The sequence below is a fragment of the Platalea leucorodia genome (assembly GCF_965183815.1).
Source record: "Platalea leucorodia genome assembly, chromosome: 8".
NCBI lineage: Eukaryota > Metazoa > Chordata > Aves > Pelecaniformes > Threskiornithidae > Platalea > Platalea leucorodia.
This window is the reverse complement of record NC_138830.1, coordinates 855,806-868,999: the sequence shown is the minus strand read 5'-3', so window position 1 is coordinate 868,999 and position 13,194 is coordinate 855,806.

Below are 13,194 nucleotides of genomic sequence, written 5' to 3'. Positions count from 1 at the left end.
GCCACGTCCTGAAGAAATGAAAGGATGATCAAAACGCAAGGGGATATGTGGCCCTGAGCAAACGTAGCCAGGAAATGAGAAGGCAGTTTCTGTTCAGCAGGGAAGTGAGTTTGTAAGACAGCCTTCTAGAAATAGCGAGGACAGAAACCCAGAGTGGTTAGAAGGATTTGGTGTCAAAATTCAAAGCTTTCTAAATTCTCGTAAGGCCCAGCTGAGGTTCCAGGGACCCCTGGGAATGTGTGACCTGCTCGTCAGGCTCGTGGGTTTTTATTCCTTGCAGCTACTGTGCACTGTTATGGAATGGGGCAGAGCCTGGAGGACATCACCTCTTCTGGCTGACGGAGCACCAGCTCCACTCTAAACCCGAGAGTTGCCCGTGGTCACTCGCGTGTATTGGCAATTCTGTAGCCTTTAAATAAAAATGTGGCGATTGTGGAATGGAAGCTCTTATTGCTTTGGATGGGAAGAAAGGCACAGTCCTGTCTCTGTTATTAGCTTTCCCAAAATTTTCAATGATCTTTTTCCTATGCCCTGTTGCAACCTCCTTCTTTTCAATACAACTGAATGTCCTGTGTTTGATGTCAGTGGGGAAGAAAAGCAGCGGCTGTCCTCTGCTACTATTTTCCAGGTGTAACTCTGTCTTGCCGGCTCAAGTGAAAAAGCAAGGAGGAAATTTGTGAGCTATCCACATGGCTGTGGATAACTTCAATTCTGGGTGGCCTGTTCATACTCCTCAGCAGCGAGTTGGTTCAAATAAACCTCCAAACCTCTTCTGCCCCGGATCCTCTCCCCACCGCTTTTCCACTCCCTGGAGCTGAAGCTGGGGCTTGCCCAAACTAGGCTGGGGTACCCCGTGTGCCTGCACTGCTGCTTGAGGTGACCCAAGACATTTTAGGCATGGCTTCGGGAGGGAGCGATGCCTCCTCCTACCTGTCACACATCACTTGTGTTACCTGTTCCTGTCACTGAAGGAGAACATTGCGTTCATAAACTTGTAGACTACTAAAGCATAAAACCCAAACAAACACAACTTACTAAAATTTCCAATGATTTGTACAGGCAAAGATATCCCTTGTAAGATATTTTCTAACATTTTGGACAGTTGGACCGCTACATCGAAACCGCGCATGTGGGTGAGTTTTGCAGGCTTATTTCAGATAAAAATGAATATAGTTAGAGAAGAGGAGCCTTAATCATTGAGCAAAGGTGTGCACCTAGTTTGGACCGATGTGAGAACAATCGTACCTGTATGCTGTGCGTCTTAGTGGATGTGGAATAGGTGAAATGAACTGTGAAAATGTTTGCGAAACATGCATAATTTCAGTGGACTGTGGTGGTCATGCCCTTCCATTGAGTTTGTGTGTTACTTTCCCTGGATTTGTAAGAGGACACCTTCGCTGGTCATTGGCCCATATTGACATAATGCAGAAGACAGATCTATAATGAGGTGTTTACTTTGGATCTGATTTAACGCTCATGGCAGCTGATGAAAAATCATCAGGTGATTTAAATGCCTTTATATAAATAGAACAGCCATTTTTTCCTTAAGGAAAATGTAGGGTTGCCTGAAGGAGACTACAGCCATGCAAACACATTTAATTTGAGTCTAATAATTTCAAACAAATATGTGACTCAACTTAAATTAATTGGAGGTTTCTGCTTCTAACTATAACATTTCTTATCGTGTAAAGCATTAAGGCAGCATAACATATACAAGACAAATATTAAACAAAGGTATTATGGATGGGAAATTCCTAATCTCGCTCACTATGTTGGTACAGTGGAAGTTTCTTAATCCAATATCTGATGAAGGAACAAGGAGAGAATTAATTTACTGCACACTAATTACTGAGGAGTATGCACTGTATATACAGTGAAAGGCGCTGAAATGAATACTTGATAAACAATATCTGGCAAATTAAAAATCTGAAATGTTAAATGAAATGCAAATTAAAAATCTGGACCGTTAAATTAATTGAATGCAAAAAAACCTTGACATTAACTATCATCAAGGGTCAAAGTTATATCAGCAAAAGCAAAGCTATTCAGAGTTAAATGCTGCTTCTGCCTCTGGTTTACTTGTGAATGGGTGGGTACGAGAGGAGCCCCAAAGATAGGGATGAATTTGCATGCATGAGGAGCCGTGCTTTCTGCCTGCTGTGCAAAATGCACTCCTAGGAGATGACGGGAACAGTCGGCACCTAAAGGAAGGTCTGCTGAAGTGAGCGGGTCCTTGGGGACAGGCGAAATGCAAGACCTGTGTTGCCGTGTCCGTACCAACTCCAGCTAAGCTAGTGGTGTGCAAGTTCTAATCTAGAAGAGACTTGATTTTTGTGTTATATTTTAAGTCTAGTTTTCTCTGTCTCTCTTGTCTTTTGGTGGAATGGAGACTGGAAAACACTACCCTGTGAGGATGTAAGATGCTTTTAAGAATTAATTTACAGGAAGTTAATTAAGGCTTAATATATACTCACACATTCATATTAAATCATGTTTTTCCAAAAAATATGCCTGTTCAGGATCTAATGCTACATGTATGTATGTAAACTTCTAGTCCAATTGAAGCAAATGGAAATATGTTTTAAGGATCATGCTGCTTATATCAAGCTGGTCAAGGAGAGACTGAAAAGATAGGGAAAATTTCGTATTTATCTCAGAATTCTGGGACATACCACAAACTGCGTTAGCATAGGGCTTTTATTTAACCAATTTAAATTTTCACATGTTTTCCCCCATTTTCATGTTTATTTGTAATTATTTGTGCAGTGTATAATGTTATATAAAGCACAGAGTATTGTTCCAGATGAGAACCGTTTCTGCATGCCCACCAGGCTGGGGGGGCCTAGGGGGAGAATCTGGAAACCTGGAAAAAGGTATGTTGTAGGCCAGCCTTAAGAAAATGAAGCCCTCCCAAACATAAACACACACACACATATGCATACATGCACGCTGGCCCTTATAAAGTGTAAGGGAGATGAAACCACTCCCCATTGTAAGCATGTGCATAGTCCTGTAAAAGCCAAGTGCTGAGCAGGGGGATCTGGCGATGCAGGTTCTCTTCTGGGGGGCAGGAGCCGGCTCTAACAGCTCTGGGACAAACTGTTTACGCCACAGTTAAAGCGTGAGGCTCTTTGCAGGTGCTTGCTTGTATCATCTGATTGCAAAGTGCGATGTGTTATTGCTGGGTGTTAGATCTGAGCTGACTTGAGTGCGTATCCGGAGAAGTGGGCAGCGTGTGTTCTGCATCATTACACCAGCTTCTTCAAGTGCGGGGTGTTCTTCCAGCTGAAGAGCCTGCGAGTGACGAGGGGGATTGATTTCACTGTTTGAAGACAAGGCCCTCAGAATGGCAGTTTTCACTGATTAAATGAGGGCACTTTTCAGAGGGAGAGCGATTGCAGTAAATTCCAGGTTAAACTGATCTTAGTATTTGAATTATAGGCAAGTATCGTAATGAGTAAGCATTAGGAACTTATATTAAGATAGGATCGATCTGGGAGAGAGTACTGCTAGTAAAAGATGATCTATGTATTACCCTTGTAATGTAATGTCACGACCCAATTCCAGCGTGCTATACCAGGGAAAGACTGGAAAGAATGCAATGCAATTGGTTTAACATTTAACAAATCTGAACTATAGCCTAGCACTATATTGCTATTAATCTTTGTTTGTTCCAATGTGCTTTAACAGGTTTAGACATACAGTAGCAGATCTATCTATCAATTAAAAATAAAAGTTCTTAGGTACTAGTAGCATTTCCCTGGAGGTCTAGGCAGTCTCCCACGGTAATGAAGATATAATTATACTGATGTAAATCACTAAATCACAGCACCATAACTAGGAGGGATTGGCCTTTCCCTCATTTAATTCATTGAAAGATTTTATCTTTGACAGGTACTGTCAAACAAGGTGATGGGCTGGAAGGCAGGATGATTTTCCTGGTAACTAATTTTCTTGGGGAGAAAACGATTTTTTTCTTCTTTTTTCTCCAAGATGGTTTGAGTTCTGAGATGGTTCTCAAGTCCTGCTTCTCCCATTCTGGGATAGCAGCAATTCCTGTAGGCTTCCTAATGAAGCGTGGTTAAGATCAGACTTTCTGCTCTGACTGTGCTGTTCTCGGCCTGAGAATAGGAAAATGTATCTGAAGGTATCTTGAGGTCACCTTTTGGGTTCCAGCATAGTCAGCTCTGCAAAGAGCCTACCTGGCTCCTGCTGTAAATAAGAAACAAATGGCCTTAGGGCTGATTTATATTCTGCTCAACTGTGATAGTCGCAGACATCCGTTCTTTGCCGTGAGAACAGCAGAGTACAGCGTGCTCAAACCGTAACCTTTTCTCCCTTGGTAGGCTTCCAGATATACTTCCTACCTGTCAGGTGCCGCAAAAGGCTACTTTGCCAGCTTTAGTGCTGCCTGAAAACATCCATTGACTCAGGATGTTTTCTGCAGGTTTGCTTCTACTTTGCTGCTGCCTGACTACTCTAAATGGGCCACAGCAGAGGGAGGCTCCTGCCTGTTGGTTTATTTTTCTTGGCCGTTCAAATACGACTCGTCCCACCGAGCTGTCAGCTTCTTAGGAAAAGAATAAAGTTTAAAAATAATTATCTTGGAATGAAATAACAAATTTATTGCTGCCAGCTCATATGTTCTGTGCTGGTTTTGTGTGTGTATGTATATATAAAAAAAAAAAAAAAAAAATCCCTAAACCAAAACCAACACCAACATCAGAAGGTGGCGATGTGTTAGGAAACACTTCCCTTCAGGCAGCAGTTTAACTTATCAAGGTTTTTTTCTGTTGCACTCCTGGACTGAAACAGCATTTAGTTTTCCCTTAGTCCCTTTTCTAGCAAACACATCTCGTTTTCTTTCCCTCAATAACCTCCTCTCCTCGAATCTGCGCATGTGTTCTGCCATGTTTTGTGTATGCTGTTAAAGCCCACAAGCAATACTAAATTAAGCTCAACCAGAAGATCCACTCCTTGTTTTATTGCATGGCTGGGACGTGGCGTCTGAGAAGGGAGATGTCGTCGCTGCAGTAAGAGAAAGGGCTTGCCGCAGAACAGTCGGAGAGGCTGCAGGTTTCAAACACCATCTCGGTGGTCTGATAGCAAGGCAGGGCATTTCCACAGAAATGGGTCAGTTGTACCAGAAAGCTGGAGGGCCACCGGAGAGGCTGTTCAACATGTATCATCATGAGCCTCCTTCCAGCCAACTGATGGTTGTGATCTATTCCTCATCAGATTGGTTACCAAAGATTTTGTAGGGACACATTGAGTCTCCTCTAACCTCTGATTTTCTGGGCAATGCAGGTGTCAAAGGAGATGTTTGAGGCAAACTGTCTGTAACACCTCTCGCAGGAGAAATTCTCACAAAACAGATTTCCCCCGCCATCAGTGATGACAGTCGGGTTTAGAACTAAGACAGAAGTGAAGGAAGTTATCATTATATTACTGAGAAAAAGACAGCTACTTTTTTTTTTTTTCTTTCCATCACTTGAGTAAATACTCTGAGGTTTTGCACATTTGTGTTTGTCATCTCTGGCAGTCGGCAGTGGACACCTTTCCTTGGTAGTGAACATAGGAAGAGGGCAGCAGCCTCAGCCGGCCTGGGCCTGGGGGCTGGGTGGCTGCTGACCCGTGGGGACGCTTCCAGGAGCAGACAGAGCTGCGGTGGCCGTGGCACTGCTGTCTGAGCTGCGCGTGCTCGCGGCGGAGAGCTTCAGCCTTCATGCTGAGAGTCCGGCGCCTTTCCCGATGGCTGAAATTCACTGAGGAAAAGATACAAAAATAAAATAAAGGTCTCGGTTTTATTTTCCATTGAACTGATGTTTCTTTAGAATTGGCTGTTCCACATACTACTCACCTTGCTGGCAAAAGCATCGGTAATCAATGAGGACAAAGTGATTCTGACTGTCAGCTTGCCACACACATCCAGAGCAAACGAACACATCAGAAGCTGATTTTGTGCAAGGCCGCTTTTGATTTGTCCATTTTCTGGCAGACTTGGGCTATGTTCTATTACTTTCTTACAATAAAAGGGAATGTTTCTTCTACTGGAGCTTGCAGCATGCAGCTGCAATAATCATAGGGGAGCCCCAGGTGGTCTGATTTATGGTGTTTAATGTGAACTCCTGAGGTTCTGTGGGGAGAGATTATATAAGGTATAAAACATTTTGCAGAATTGTTTTGCCACACTTCAGTTCTAACTTTGCACTGGGCCTCTGTCATTTATCTCCCTGCCCCAAGACAGCTTATCTAAATGCATGTTTATTAAAGAGCTCCTAAACCATGTTAAAGTTGCTTCTGAAAATATTCTGACTAATGGCGATGTTGATGAGGGTGAATCATCGCTGAGAACATCGTGCTCATCAGGACAGTTTCTCAGCTGATGGGATTTGGCAGAACGCCACGGAAGTTCACGGCACTTTTCTACGGATTGATGCTGGGCAAGGATTGATACGCTGGGCAGGTGTTGACTGACTGGAGCTCTGATGGAGCTCTGTGGGTTTGTACTGGCCCGTAGCCTGCAGTTCATAAAAGGAAGCCCTGAACTTAAATCAATCAAATACCTTTATTGTACAGTCTTTATACAGGGAATATTATTTACTAAATGCTAGCATACATCTGTGAGGATGTATCAGAAAGTTAGGCAAGGAGCAAGAAGCTATTTGTTTAACTTTGCTACCATTATTGAGGTACCAGCCCCAGGTTTCGCTGCTGTCCTTCTGGAGAACAAGTCAGAGCAAGCTCGGTTAGTGCTACCCTCCACGCTGGAAGTCGGCAGTGGGAGCGGTAGAGGAGGTGCACTGGCTGCACCCATCCATGCAACTGCACTGGCACCAGCGGCAGGGAGTGACTGGCTCAGCAAGCTGAAGGGATGTGCCTGAGGCTTTGGCTGAGTCTGTTCAAACAATGGTTTGTCCAGGCAAGGAGATGGATTTCCACCCTGGTACAGCCCATGACTCAGAGTCTGTGCTGGAGCCCTTCTCCTCCGTGTGCTTTCAGTGTGCGGGGTTGCAAAATACCACAACAGATGCAGATCTCCTCTTTCTTCAACAGCCAGGGGAGCTTAGACTCAGGGTTTAAACCTAGGTTTCTCTGTAACTAGAAATGATGTGGTTGCATAGTATTACAAGCACAAGATAGTCCTGAAGATGGAATTCATGTCCTGAAGTGTTTAGTGGAATAAAATAAGACAGCAGCTGAGAAAAGAAGGTACTTGCTATAAGTTGATGCTTTTGCTTGGTGAGGAAATGAAGGAATGAAATCAGAGTAAGCTCTGGATAGGTACAATGACCAAACTTGTACTGCCTCAGCTGTAGGGGTTTGGTTTTGTTCATTAACCCTGTCCATTCCTGTGCTACCTACCACTGAACAAACTTCCTGATTTTTTTTTTTTGGCAGAGAATAGATGATGTTTGGTGTTATAGCGCTTGGTTTCAGCTAATGACAAGAAGATACAATCTGTAATCTTGTCTATTACCTGTCCTGTATTACACCCTTTTATTTACTGCATTAAAGTAGCAGTAAAAAGCATTCCAAGAGACACAATGGAGCAGCACAGCAGCCCCAACGCAGTTTAAGGCTATTATATTACAAAACTACCCTTTTTTTGAGGGGAGAGGAGGGATATATTGTGCCAGTTTACAGGAAGGTTGGGCAAAAGGTCAGGGAAAGTGCGTAATTATTATCGGCTCTGCTGAGGCCACACCTGTGCAAAATGTTTAATGCTGACACAAGAATGAACTTGAAGCATGTTTGGGACGTACGAGCAGCAAAGATAACCAGAAAACTTAAACTGGAATTTAAACTGCATTAAGAAAAATAAATATAAAAAATCTGCTATAGGATGGAGAGACCGAAAGCAGCCCACAGAGACCTGTGGCCACCCTCTCCTTACTAAGGACACGGAGTGCACCCAGGTTAGAGCTTGGCATGAAGATGGTCCATCAGGAGTAGTCTTGGCAGATGAAGGAAGGAGGCTCACTTTCAGTGTAAAGTGGCCATACCTCCTTTTACGCAGGACAGCCTGTTACCGTGGTGTGACTGCTGCGTCCGGAACCTGTAAGCCATACCACTGACTGGCTGGCGTTCTCGCACGCCTACTCTAACAGGAGGCAGGGGCCGGTTTCCGCATCGCTGCAGCTCTGCTTAGCTTTGCTAGCATCAGTCGGTTTGTGACTGTTTATACCAGCTCAGACCTGATGCTAGTCGCAACTTGCTCACCGCTGCTGGCTGGAATAGAACCCAAACCCGGCTCCTGTACTTATGCTTTATCATAACACCCGTCTTCGTCTCCTCTGAAAATCTTGCACTATAGATATTGAACCCTAAAGGAGAAGTGACTCTCAGCAGACATAATTTTGTATGAGTAATTCACTTTTAAAGCTTGGATATATTCCATCTTCCTTGTGACTAATGGTACCCGAACAGAACGTAATTGTATAATCATTTTCCAATTGCTTAATAACTCATTTTCCTTGTTTGTAAGATGCTGTTTTTCAGCATTTCAGAGAGATGCGTGGACCTGCATGCAGTAATGAGTGACAGAGAAGTGTTTATTTCTCAGCAATAACACCATTAAAGACAACCTCTTTATGCTTAGAGCCCTGAGAGCTGGCCAGATCCTGACATTCTTACTCATCGCTGAACCCAGTGAAAGGCTTGCTGGCAGGCAATTAGTCCGCAGTTTCACATCATGTTGTCTTTGGTGGCAACGCTCACTTGAGGAGTTCCGACCCCACCACTTCTGCCTACTTGCCAACACCTAAAAGCCAGCACATCGCAACTGCTCGGGGTTGTGCTGCGGGCACAAACCCTGCAGCCCCACAAATGGCTGGTGGAAAGGGCAGGAAGGAATTGGCTGGGAGCTGAAACCTCTCGAGCTGGTTTTTCTGTTGGAGGGGGATGAACGTCTTCCTTAGATGTGGAAAGCTTGGGCACTTGTAGCAAATAATGTTGTTTCCAACTGCTGGACCAGCTAAGTTGGAGACAGCTATTCAGGGAGAAAAGGGCAGGCAGAGGAGATGGCGCAAGGAGGTGAATATGTGTGGAAACGCGCATGCATCTCTGGTGTGGCACCCGTGTGAAGGGTGCATGAAGACCAGAAATTTCCCGGGGGCTTTGATCTAGTTGCAGAAAATGCTTTTGAAGAGAAGGAGCGAGTGCAGGAAAATAGATGTCCTAGATGTCTTAAGCTATTTTAAACAGAGCTGATGTCTATGTGTGACTTCACTGTGGGGTATTCTTAAACAGCTGAACAAAGAGTATTCATTTTTGGGGGGGAATGGATGCCTGAGCCTTAGGAGTTGGTGCTGATGTTTAGGGGTAGAAAGGGAAACCTTTTGCAGGTGGGCATAAACTTCCATTCTTTCAAAGAGGCAACAGGCAATCTGTGCCCAAGATACCTTGCCAGGAACAGCAAGTGCTACAACCTACTGAAATAAAAAGAAATGTAAAGCACATGGGTCCAGATGGAGTGGGACTGAAGTACAAAGCCCGGTGAATGTCCAGTTCTAGAAGGGTTGTGTGATCCTAGCTAGGACCAAGAAATTAATTTTACACTGCAGTTACAGACAAACACCAAAACCCCTGTTGCATTTGGTAGTCCAGTATCAAGTCTTGATTTGGCTTATGTGAATTGATGTTTTACTCTTGGAGAGTTTGCTCTGTAGAGTCGCATCCTAGATTTCTAGAAGATTAATGAGGGGAATTTGCTTTAGCGTCTTTTGAGATCTGTTGTACCTGAAAACAGAGCTCAGGGCTGGGTGATGTTCATGGCAATTGTGATTGAGAAGAGAAAGTTATATGTGTATCTGAATATACAAAAAAAAAAAAAGGGTCAGTTCTTATTTGCAAAGAAATTCCACCAACAACTTCACAGTTGCACAACGTGTACATTTAGAGGTAGAAAAATGTGTTACAGAGAATAGGGATTGGAATTTTCAGGGGAGTGAAATACAGCTTTAATTGAGAAGCATGCGTAAAACTGCATTGCATCTGTCAGTGGGTGCCTGGAGGTTGCCTTAGCTGATGTAGTTGGTGGCACTGAAAACAAAGTGAGAGGATACCAGGACCATTTGGAAAATAAATATTCAATCTTGCTGACCAGAATGAATTTTTCTGTTCTGGCATTTAGACCTGCCTTCAGGGATGCCCAACTTGTCTGCTTCCCGTCCTCCAGATAGCTGCCAAGAGGAGGAAGGAGCCAGTTCAGCCATCTGAATCTGTTTTCCCTCTGACAGAGTAGAGTAGCTGTGTTCAAACTAGGACTTCTTTAGAGAAGAATGTTTGCCTTTTTTTTATTTTTCTTTTTTTCCCCTTTTTTTTTCCCCTGGTGTTAAAATATTTGGAGCATCTCTTAGGAACCTCTGTCCCTTCATGCATGGGAGGTTCTGCAGGTTGTCCTAGTACAGGAGCATTGCATTGTTTATTTTGTTTCCCCTTGGTATGAATTTTTTAGGTTTTGTTTTTCTGATATTGCCAAAACATGCTATAGCAGGCTGTGTTCTCTTGCAACCCATTCCACGTCGAAATGTAAACCCATTGCAACACAGCCCGTCTGGCATATGTTGTCATAGCTTTTAAAAAGTTGCCCTGATTTTCTGTTGGCGTTGAGAATTTTATTAAATAAGAGTATTTATTTTTCCAAATTCCCCATGGGCAAAAGCAGGTAGAAAACAGATACGTATGTCTAATTATAACCTTATATTTCACATTAATCTCTCTTAATTTTCTTTCATCCCACCTCCAGCGTGCATTCTCTCGTTCATAATTGCCACTGGATAATTCGAAGTCATTTGCTTACTCAGGGCTTTATGCCATATACTCACGGACGGTGGCAAATGAATCCTTCGCAAAAAATAAAATGAGAAGCTCGTTCTTGCTGTACAGGTCGCTCTCTCCCTGTCCCTAAGCTTACTGAGCAAATCGTTGCTATTAAATTAGTGTACTTGTTGCTCAGGGAAAAGCTCGGTGTTCAGAGGAATTTTGCAACAGACTCAAGACTGACTTTACCTCTTCAGGAGAGATGTTCCGTCCCGTGTTAGTTGCCAAAATACCTGGTGTATGGTTACTCCTTGGCTGCTGTTGTGGGAATTTCATTGTTCCCAAGGAACCTGTGGAAGGAGAAAGGATTGCTCAGCTAGCTCAGTCTTGGTCCATGAGGGATTTTAGACTTGCAGCACCATTGACTCCCATGTGGATGCTGTAGCTGATATTAGTGACAAGTACAAGGATGTTGCTTTTTAATTAGTCTTCCCTCTCTAATCGATATTGTTTTGATCTGTGCTTTGTTTTGCACTGTTTCAATATTTTCAGGATTTTGGGCTCACTTGCTGTGTTTGGAAATATTACTGCCTCTTGATTCACAGAAAAAAAGTAAATTTCCAAAACAGAAACTCTATGAGCATTCAGATTGAATGAAAAAAAAAAAAAAACCAAAACCAACAAATTTTCAAGGCTGCCTGGTATGTAAATATGCTCCAACTTCTATTACATGAATATATGGCTGGATGATGGTGAGATTATTAGCGGCAGTTATCCTAAAAGGAGATATAATTCCTCTTCTAGCTCACTGTCCTATTTCCAGCTCCCTTGAAGCTGTCTCTCTCTTTTTACAGAGTTAAGTCACAGAAATCCTTTAGTTCATTAGATATGGACAAACAAAAGGGGAAATACACTTTCAGTTCTTAAACTAGCCATGCCTTGGGAAAGGCCTGCCCCAGTTTCCAAACAGACTGAAGTCCTTGTGTAGTTTTCTTTGGCCCCACTGAGTTGGGCAGAGAATTGCGCTTACTGCCAAAGAAATGTGTTTAAACAAAAGCAAGTCCTAGCAAGGCCTCTTGTGCCTCAAGAGGGAATATTCCCATTGCTTTCTCTCTTGCAGTTTGGTCACCAGTGGCTCAACCGCAGTTTCCCTTTCTTTGCATTAGGGAACAATATGCACAGGGTTTTACTTATCCCTAAGCTCTTGAGCCCCAGTTACAAAATATGTTTCAGTGACCCACTTTCCTTTTGGTTTCAGTGAGAATTAAGACCCTTACTACCACAGAGGGAATGGTCCTACGCAGCACCACGGTCTGACTCGGATGTTGCATTGCGTATTTTCTGCGAGGCAAATGTCATCCCACTGGGTTAACCTGTCGGACACACATTGATCTCTTACTTTGTATTCACTTCCTTTGGTCAAGACGTATGCAAAACCTTAGTCTCCTACACTGGTTAATGTTTTCTGCTATTCACACTTCTTTCAATCCATTTTATGCAGCCCTATTTTTTTGGTCAAAGTCTTTCACACACCAAGTCATTTATCTTATAAACCAGCTACTTAGTTGCAACTTCAGTGTTAAGAATTTACAGTGTGATACAGCTGGGGAGGAGGTGGCTGAAAATCAAACATTATCAAGCAAAAGCACATGCCACTTCTTGTGTATCTTATTCTGCAATTCTTTGAAGTTTAATCTTTTCAAAAGAAAAGCCTTTCAGCTACTTTGTGGCAACAACTCGAGCTTGTAACTTTTGACTGCACAGTGCTCCTAGTTCATAAACTGATCTCATCCTTCTCTGACAATTAATACTGAAGCGAATTTAAATTGGATCTCCTACTGCCACCGCATCAGCTGTCTTGGAACAGCCTGCCTACCTTGGTCTCCCACACTAATTCTCTCTGTACCTTTTCAAAATGCTGCTAAAAATCCCGACCTCCTTCAGGGCTCTACCAGCCAGCAAGCTATCAACCAGTTTCCTTTCACGTGTGGATTTGGCCGCACGTCTGCTTTGCGGAGCTGTAGAGGACTACAGAAGAGACAGGGTAGCTGAGCGTTGGGATCAGGATATCGGCTTAGCGGTGCCGTCAGCCTTCGAAGCCACCCTTCACCTTACGCTTCAGCTGCATTAAGGTGCAGCCCAGAGCAGGGGCCGTGCAGCTCACGGGGCGAAGCTTGGCATGGCCTTGTCCTTCCTTCTGTTTTCTGTCTAGCGCTCTGCAGAGCTGCAGCCCCATCGCTTCATCCCCCTCTTGGGCACACCACAAACCAGCACACAGCGACGCTCTCGGAGCTGCGATGAGGGCTAGAAAAGGAAGAACCCTCCTTGCATCCTTTTCTTTTCATGCAAGGAAGAAGCATTCACAGGCTGGCTCTCAAGGCTCCTGCTTATCTGAAAAGCACTATCTTAATTATTGGGTTAAAAGTGGGA